We start from the raw sequence: 9426 nt of genomic DNA on the forward strand, positions 1-9426 counted from the left end.
AAATATCTTTTCTTAAATATGATCGTGTGAAAAATACAGATGAACCATAAACCCGAACAAGTGTAATAAAATAAAGATTTCATCCTTGATTTCATCAAGGAAAAAAAAGATAAATACGCGTTTGTCCCTTGATTTCATCAAGGACTTTGTCATTTTTGATTTTATCACCTTGATAAAATGAAGGGTGATAAAATAAAGGGAAGTTATTTACTTCCTTGTGCAGAAAACCGTCTGCTGTTACCTGTGAAGTGTTATAACGCGCTGTCATCCTTGACTTTGTCAAGGTGACAAGGGGGAAATATTTGTATCATTGACTTTCACGCAGTCGCTGTAGAGTTATCTCCGTTTGGAAAATCCTCGGATTATAGTAAATTACCTAACAATAATGAAAAATAATTTTCTGCTTATTATATTTTTTTGACAACGCGGATTTATATATTTTTTCTGCGACTCTTCGTACCGAAGTACTACAAATACCAAAATGCTTACTGGCTGCATATATCGAATGAAATATTATTTCTTCATTCGTGTCTAAATTTATAGATATAACTCTCCTGGCGATCTTATTACCATGACCAGTATTACCAGCTCTGCAATTTTCAATCTGTGTCACAGCTCTTAAATTAGATAAATTATTATTATGTTTATCTCCATCAATGTGATCAATTACGAGACCATCTTTGATCTCTCCAAAGAAACACTCGAACAAGAACCTATGATTATAATAGGTTTTACCCCCAGAAACCCTAAATTTAAGATAACCAGTATTATTAACAACACCAACTGGTTTTTTCAATTTACGATGTCTCACTATTCCCTCGCGAGATGCTTCATAATTCTTAATGGTTGGATGTCGGACAAATTCTTGATTCATTTATATAATAATATATTTGTCAAATTTATAATTTGTCTGAAAACTTAGTTATATAATCACTCTCGGATTTCAGCGTATCTCCATTATTTTTGTTTATTGTAGCATCGCTTGAGTTCACGGTATCGTTTTCCTCCGCATCCCGCACATAACTGTGTTTTACCCCTGACCCCAATGACACATCGAAGACACGGTATAGGTCCTGTGCCTCCTCGTTTGATGCTTTGTTTGTGTTCACCGCAGAATTCCTTCCTGCAGGGCTTATTACAGACTGTTACAGATCCAACTTTTAACCACTTGCAGTTATTCATTTGTATATATATATATATATATATATACACGTTTTAGGTGCGTTGTGGGCAGTCATCCCGAAAGTGGGTTTACGGGAAGGACATGATATAGTTTACATTTCAAATCAAAATACATATACATAGGTTGTATTTCTTACATAGTAATTATGTATATGTTGAAAATAAGTATATACACTTATGTTATAGTCCTATTCATGTTTTCGGTTCGTGGGCAGATATATATATTTCATGGGCAGTTTTGACCTTTAGGTTGAAGATGACAAAGTAACTGCCCAAAAATACGTTCACGAAGAACAAACATATAGCATTCTGCCCGTGAATACGGTCACGGGAACAATATATAGCGTACTGCCCACGAATACGTTCACAAGTAACAAATATATAGCATGACTTTCCGGTGTGCGCGCGCAAAATGGTTGTCAAGACACGACGATAAACATTAATCTATTAAAGCATCCTTTGCAATGGCCAGCGTACATATAGCGGACGTGAGGTTCGTTTTTCACAGCTTGTTTGAAATAAATGGATGATTATATATCCAGTGTAACAACTTGTCTTGACAGCTTATGGATGCTAATGTTTGACATTTATTGTGAAGATGATTGTTCACTGCTTGTTGATGAATTCGTAGCTTCTGTTAATCGATGCTATAGCTCAATTTAACTGTCATACACTGATATGTTTAAGTCTGCTTGCACAGTTAACTATGCAGAGTTATGGAAATATAACAAATTGGTTTTAATAACTTTCAGAGTTTGTTTTACTATTACTCAATATTTGTTTCAAGTACTATAAAGGCTGTGATAGGTTGGGTGGCTTAGATTACAAATCAGGCCCTTCTCACTTGGGGGTGGGGGGGGTGGGGGTGGGGGGTACTGCCCATTATGAATATTACTGGTCCTAGATGTCCAACCTGATATTTATGACATATAGGTTCAACATCTTACTGCCAGCAGAAATGGTGTTCTGTAGTATTTTTCCCAGTCAATAGTTTATGGATATATTATGTCATGTACTATGCTTGTTTAATTCTCTCATCTCAGTTCTGACGTTACCATTGAATGCTATAATGTTCCCAGACATCCGGTATTCTTGGTTATTAAAATTATATATATACACAGATAACTGAAGGTGAGTTCTCATTATTCCCTAACAATTGTAATTAGTGGGGCTGTAGCAATTGATGGTCTGAGAATTCAAGTTAACTGGTTCAAAACTTGGGTAAACAACAAACTGTTTTCTTCCTTTGACAGGCATCATAAAGTTTTGCATCTTTGTCTCTCTGATGACTGTGGTACACAAGTTACAGACTTTGCCTTAGAATGAGCCTGATTTTTGATACTTGTTACTGAATGGGGTGGGGTAGGGAAGTAACAAAATTATTAAAGGTGGAATGTATGCAAACCATGCTGGAAATAGATATGTGCCAGCAACTGCAACATGTAAGCTTCAATCAATTTGGAAACTATAAGCTTTATCCTGTAAATATTAACAGTTCACACCCTGTATAAAAGGTGATTTTGTGTTTGATTAACTGGAACTGTTAATTTATTATGTTAAGGAATTTATTGTTTTAACCCTAGTAAATGTAATATAATTAGGTCAAAAGTTCCAGTTTGTTTATTGTTTCCAGAGTTGATTATTGTAACTGGAAGAACCTGTTTCTAAGTGTTAAATGAAACGAAAGAGATATTGTTTACTCAAGTGATATAAAATAAAAGTTTAAAATGAACTGAAAGAAATATTGTTTATTCAAGTGATACAAAATAAATGCAAAAGTGTATATTCATTAAGAAGTGTATTGTCAATTGCAAATAAATGAAGATTTATCTTATTTTGTTCTTTACTTGTGTACAAAATTATACCTGGATTGGGCAATAATTACTTGGACTCCATTTGGAAAAGAAAAATCTATATGTCCTAAATACCTAATGTTCATATCATAATGCTCTTTTAATGGATGATTATGCTTTTCAGCTGACGTTACCATATTGCCAAGTGAACTAATAGTATGGCCTTCGGTGTGGCCCACTAATCACATTTGTAAATGAATTATGCATACAATAGAGAAATAGCTCTTAAAATATCTTATGAGTTGAACAATGTGTGTACAGAAATAAACATGAAGCAAATCTTTGAACTTGTATGCCACACATGCAAGTGAATTGGTGGTTTTCATATGTAACTTGTGTACTCTTATGGCTTTTGTCTATATTACTTTTAGCCATTTCTATTCACACACCAGAACACAACCTTTTTTGTCTGATTCAGGTACTAATGCAAAACTTATTTCAGCTGTAACTGAAGTATACAGAATTTTTCCTGACGTTGAGGCCTACTGTGTAGACAGTATAGCTGTAAGTCATCAAATCAAATGGAAGACAACAGTGTGCAGTTGAAGAAAATGATATATACCCAGTACCATTTAGAGTTATCTTAAAGAAAAGTCACAATGCACACTGATACAAGTAGTTTTAGAAAATGCATTTGTTCCACATACATTTTAACTTAACCCAAAAGTTCAGTCTCTTGCCTAAAATTCAATCAGATGTATGCATTTATTCCATAAAACACAAAGATATAATGAACCAAATCATTTTCATTATTGAGTTAGGTAGTAGGCTATGTTAAAGAGTGCAATCACTTTATCGATTTTTTTTTCCATTACATTTTTATTTATTATAAAATGACATTTCTTAGTGGAGTGCTAGCAACTGTAACTTGAGGAACATTTTGTACATGCTGGCCTAAGTGTCATGAATATACTGTGCTACATTTTGCTTTATTAGGTATAATACTATCATGAGACTTGCTTGATTAAATCCTGAATTTGTCAGTTACACTTACAAGTCCACTGGTAGAATTTAAAATCTGTGACAGTTTGGGAACTTTTTTTGCAGTAACTGCAAATCACTTTGCCTTCACAGTCAATGAATTCAAGCCATTGATAATTGTCAAACCATTGTGACTGAAAATGTGATTGTCTCTTAGTTGTGTCCTATTTGATAATTTTGCTGCCACAGAGTCTGGATTGTGTCTCTGAAGAAATAGTTCATCTAGACTCTGTTGCAGTATTACATTTTATATGTTCAATTTAATGAATTTTCTTTCTTTGAATCATTCTTATGTCATAACTTGCGAAAATAGTTTAGTTAACAATATTTATTCAAACAGAAAAGATAACCTCACTTGACAAATCATCCTACTAAAGTGATCATGGCATACACTTTTATCTTTGAAATTCAAATATTGCCCACTCGTTAATTAACATAACTAATATTGCACATTGAAGGTGATCATATGTATCATCAGTTTTAAAAAAATAAAGACATAATACTATCATTTAATCACTGCATACAGGAAACAGACACTTGTGTCTGTAAAATGCCTTTCATTGGATTACTTTGGTTTATTAAAACCAAACAGCAATCCACTCAGGATTTTCTAGGATAGATACAGAGAATATATTATGGTCATTCAGAACGCTATCAATACATCAGACCAGATTGTTTTTATTATTATTTAGGCAAAATAACTTAGTAAGTCAGATGGCAAACATGAGGATGGTTATAGGTTATGTGGAATTTGCATTGAATCATCTGATCCCAGGAGATTTGATACAATGTCACTGGCTGTGGTAATCATCAAGTGCAGTTGCATGGCACCATAAGACTTATCAAGATACCATAAGCTAGAAAGATGAAGAAAAAGAAAAACGATGACCCAAAGACAAATCCTGCAAACTGTGTGCAAAAATGATTCCACAGATTATAGATGAAAACTTTACTATATTTAGCTTCAAGATATTAATAAATTCGGATTACTTCCTCCAGTCTGCTACAGTAATTCATGCCCATTGCACTCATAAATTGATTATAGTCCTTGCAGTATTTTGTGTGGGCCACAATATTTTAATTGATGCAGCTGATGCTCCATTCTTCAGTTCAGTGTTGATTCAAACATAGCAATGTCCCTTTGGGATGTGTGCATAAATAAAGAATGCCTGTCCCTTCATTATCACACTTGTTGAATTTATCGTGTCTCTCTGAAAACTGTACCATGTGAGAAAGAATTTTATAAACAAACTGGACATAAGTATTGCTAGACATATACTCAGACCTGAGACTTCATAAAAGACTGCTTACTTGTGAGGCATTATTAGTGCTAGGGCTTGAGGTAATAACTTGCTATATGTTTGGTAAGGCAAAATAAGGGGCCTTATGACTTAAATTGAAACTGTGAAAAAACAAAAGGTTCAAATGCAATAAACTTTTGTTTTTCCTCATTTGTTATATTACAGTGCCATGAAAGGTCATTTCTTTTATCTTTTTAATCCCTTGCCAATTTTAAGTCATCATCACTAACCAAGTCTCTAAATCAATTCTTGGCATATTTAGCTAAAATGGTGTCTACTGTTCCATTATATCATTGATTGTTTAGCTTGCTTGTATGGAGCTTAACACCATTTTTCAGGACATCATAGACTTTACATGGCAGCCAACATATTTATTGGAAGAAATCAACACACATAACGCTACTGGCAAGCTTTCTCATATACACACATTGGTTGGACTAGAGAGAGTTGATTAGTGATGTGTATGCCTAGACCATTCTATAATCCAGGGCCCCATGATTGAATACAGCTTAAAGAAATTAACCCTAATTCAATTTCCTTGTTGCATTTAAATCATAACACCCACCATGCAAAGTGACACATGTCTCAAGATTTTCAAATTTGTATATGTTTTGCAACTTTTAATTCTGAGTTGATGCATGTGGATGTGGAAATTCAGTTACTGAATACTTAGCTACTTATATAAGGAGCTCTCACACTGGTAAAAGCATGCAATTGGGATTGTATTTGCAAGAGGGCAATTAATTGTTCAAAATACTGTTTTAGCTAACTACATATGCGAAGGGTTGATGTATAAAAAAGAGGATCAAGAAATCCTAGCTGGTAAAGATAATTGTATCCAACTTGACAGAAAGTGAGAAGGCCTTTTAATTTTGTACAGCAGTTTCATTAAGGAACCAACTATAATACCATTAGAAGTTTATGAGCAGCAAAAACCACATTTAGGACCAACTAGACATCAAAACCATATGCATAGTTCCATTTACGGCCAACCAGACATCAAATAGGTCATCTAGTGAAAGCACAATGTCAAAATGACCAGCCATCTAGGAGAAGTAGCAAGGAAGGGGTTTTCCAGATGCCCATTAAAACAGCCATATTGGAGGTTAGATTGGCACTATTTTCATTTACGTCCAACTAGACATAAGAAGTCTTTCACTGATATGACGATTCATTCAGGAGAAGTAGTTATACCAAGATTTTCAGGATGGCCACATTGGTGGCCTTATAGGATGTCTGTACAGCACCATAATTCTCATTCAGGACCTGCTAGACATCAACATAAGTATTTTGTACACATGTTGACACGCTGACACAATTATCCATTCAGAAGTAGCGATAAAAAGTTTCTTAATATGGCTACTGTGGCAACCACATTGTATGTGTGAGTGGCACCATCTTGTTTTTTCTTCCAGATATTTTCACACAAATATCATATTTAAAGATAACATGAATTCATACAAGATCTTGTCAGTTTATTTCATAACAGATTTTTCCCTCATATTAATATAATCTTTTGAAAACATTTATACATTATAGTTCTAGAAATTTTTCATGCTCTCAGAAACTATTAAAATCACAGCAGAAAGTGTTATGTTATATCTTTATTTAGCACTGAAAAATATTTATGAACTCTTAAAGTTTTTTCCCCTATATTAACTTAATTTAATGAAGATTTTCAGACTATAACCTTTCCATTGGATTTATTTTTTCAAACATGGCGTAAAAAGTATGTTATAGTAACCAATTTTTACATTGCCTTCACCATTGCAGAAATATCTATAATCAATTTCCTAGTAAAGAAAAGCCAAGAAAATAAATGGACAGTTAATATTCACTTCAGGATCACAGACCTGAGGCAAATATGTCATTGTTAAATCAAACATTTTTATTGTGTTTCCTTAGACCTAAATATATATATATACTTGCTGTTACTCTAAACGAAGGCTGGTGATCCAGTTGATAACCTTTTGGGGGTTTTAAGGATGTCTTTAAAATTAAGGCCTTAAAAATGTTGAGATCTTATATTAAAAATGACAATTTGAGCCTTGCAGATTCATGTCCACAGGTGCCCAAATAAAAAAAAAAGGGGGGGGGGTGCAAGGGGCAAGCTTGTTGGTGTGTTATAAAATAACTGACTTATCATCGGTGTGCTGACAGGTGATGTGTAATTAAATCACTGTTGTAATATTAATAATGAGTGAGTCTGCACAAAGGAATTCCATACAGCTAAACTAGCTCAACAACTAGAGGCAATTAAGAAATATATCCACATTCGTGATTCTGTCAAATGGCAGATACAACAGCATCAGGAAGCTCAAGTGGCATTTACAGAAGGTAAAGAGCCGCTATACTTGTTATCTTTTTAGGGATGTGCTTGGATTTTGCCCTCAAGCTGGAGCAGTCATAGGATATATAATAAATCGCCACGGTCGGAATTTATCCCCAAGCTGAGGTAATCGATGGGTAAAGTCTTATCCACAGTCGGGGTTTTATTCAAGCTTCAGGTGCAAGTTTTTGTGCATCTCCATGCCCTTGCATAAAACACAGTTACACGTTTTTTTATATAAATATTTTTCAGTTGTAGACAGGAATAATAAGTATTTGCGAGTGTTTGAAATGAATGGGTTCATTATGAATTGAGTGGCACTACATTTCAAAAGCAAAATTGGATTGAAATGCAAGAACTGTAGTACGGAATTAGTGTTGGTTCTGGATCGTAGAATGGAATTGTGTGTGTGTGATTGGATTTTTAACGTAGCTTGAATAATTTTTCAGTCATATTGCTACGATGTCTGCAGTGTGGCAGTTTATAGTGATGTATAGCACTGGGGCATCATGCTGCAAACATGTAGTATGATGTTGCACCCAGTCACATTATCCTGACACCAGGCCGATCAGTCCTAACACTAACCTCTTAATGCTGAGCGTCTAGCGAGGTAGCTGTTAATACCATTTTTGTAAGTCTTTGGTATGACTTGGCTGGGGTTTGAACCCATGACCTCCCGCTTCTGAGGCGGACGCTCTAACCACTAGGACACCGGAGTGGTCAGAATGGAATTGTAACAATTACAATGGAAGCAATTTGTATTATGCTTGTTGGGGCATTCCTCACTGATGGCTGTCAGTGACATCATCATGGGAATGTGTAACAGCCACATTTTGTAAGAACAAGGTGTAGTTGGTGAACAATACAGACACTTTTCTGCCATTTCCACTGGCATCATCTCATATGATGTTATTTAAAAAAACTTCCTACAACATACTCACAACATATAAAACCTATATGCAAATCTGATGAAAGCTGCTTGTGTTTCTGAAACACATATTCCATACTGGTGGCAAGAATGTCCAAATCTACATTACAAAAATGAAAACATTACCATCCATCTAGGAGTTGCAAATGTATGAAATCCTCTTGTTGGGTAGTTTTACTAACAGGCTTTACAGCAGGGCCTTCCATTAGATTTAAATGTGGCAGGTAAGTTGACAAAGTAGGGTGGGGGGTTGGGGGGACCTACCCCAATGGGGATAATTCATTTTTTTTTTAAAGTAGCATGGTGTAAAGTAAAAGTAGATGGGCTGATAAGGAATCCACTGAATTTACAGACTAAAGGTTCAGACATTTGTTTTTAAGAGAAAAATGAAAGAAGGAAACAATACAACAGATATTTTAATATGACTTTAATGTTTATTTTCTAGATTTAATTAAGATTATGAATCAGAATCAGTCTCCAACTCCACTGTAAAGTTTATCTATTACTTCTTCTGCTCAGGCACCTGCAAATTAAAACAAAATTGTAATGCTTAAATAAAGTCATATCATCTCAGCACTAGTTACATATGCAGAAGTCATGTTAATCAGCATTATAAAAATGTATGAAATTTTCTTCACTGCACTTGTGCTTCCCTTACTATCGTTAAGCCATGATACAAGATAACTTTGCACTTACTTGTCATTTCTGGCAAGTGGATGGTGCAATCAATTTGCACAAAGATGAATTTATTTCATCCAAATATTTCATGTGAATAAAAATTCCAAATGGAGGCACTTGTCCGATCAGACAAGATATATGCATATTGTAGTTAGCTGGACTCTAGCTCTGATA

Source organism: Sinohyriopsis cumingii, chromosome 17 (assembly GCF_028554795.1).
Source record: "Sinohyriopsis cumingii isolate HCF-2022 chromosome 17, ASM2855479v2, whole genome shotgun sequence".
Taxonomy (NCBI): Eukaryota; Metazoa; Mollusca; class Bivalvia; order Unionida; family Unionidae; genus Sinohyriopsis; species Sinohyriopsis cumingii.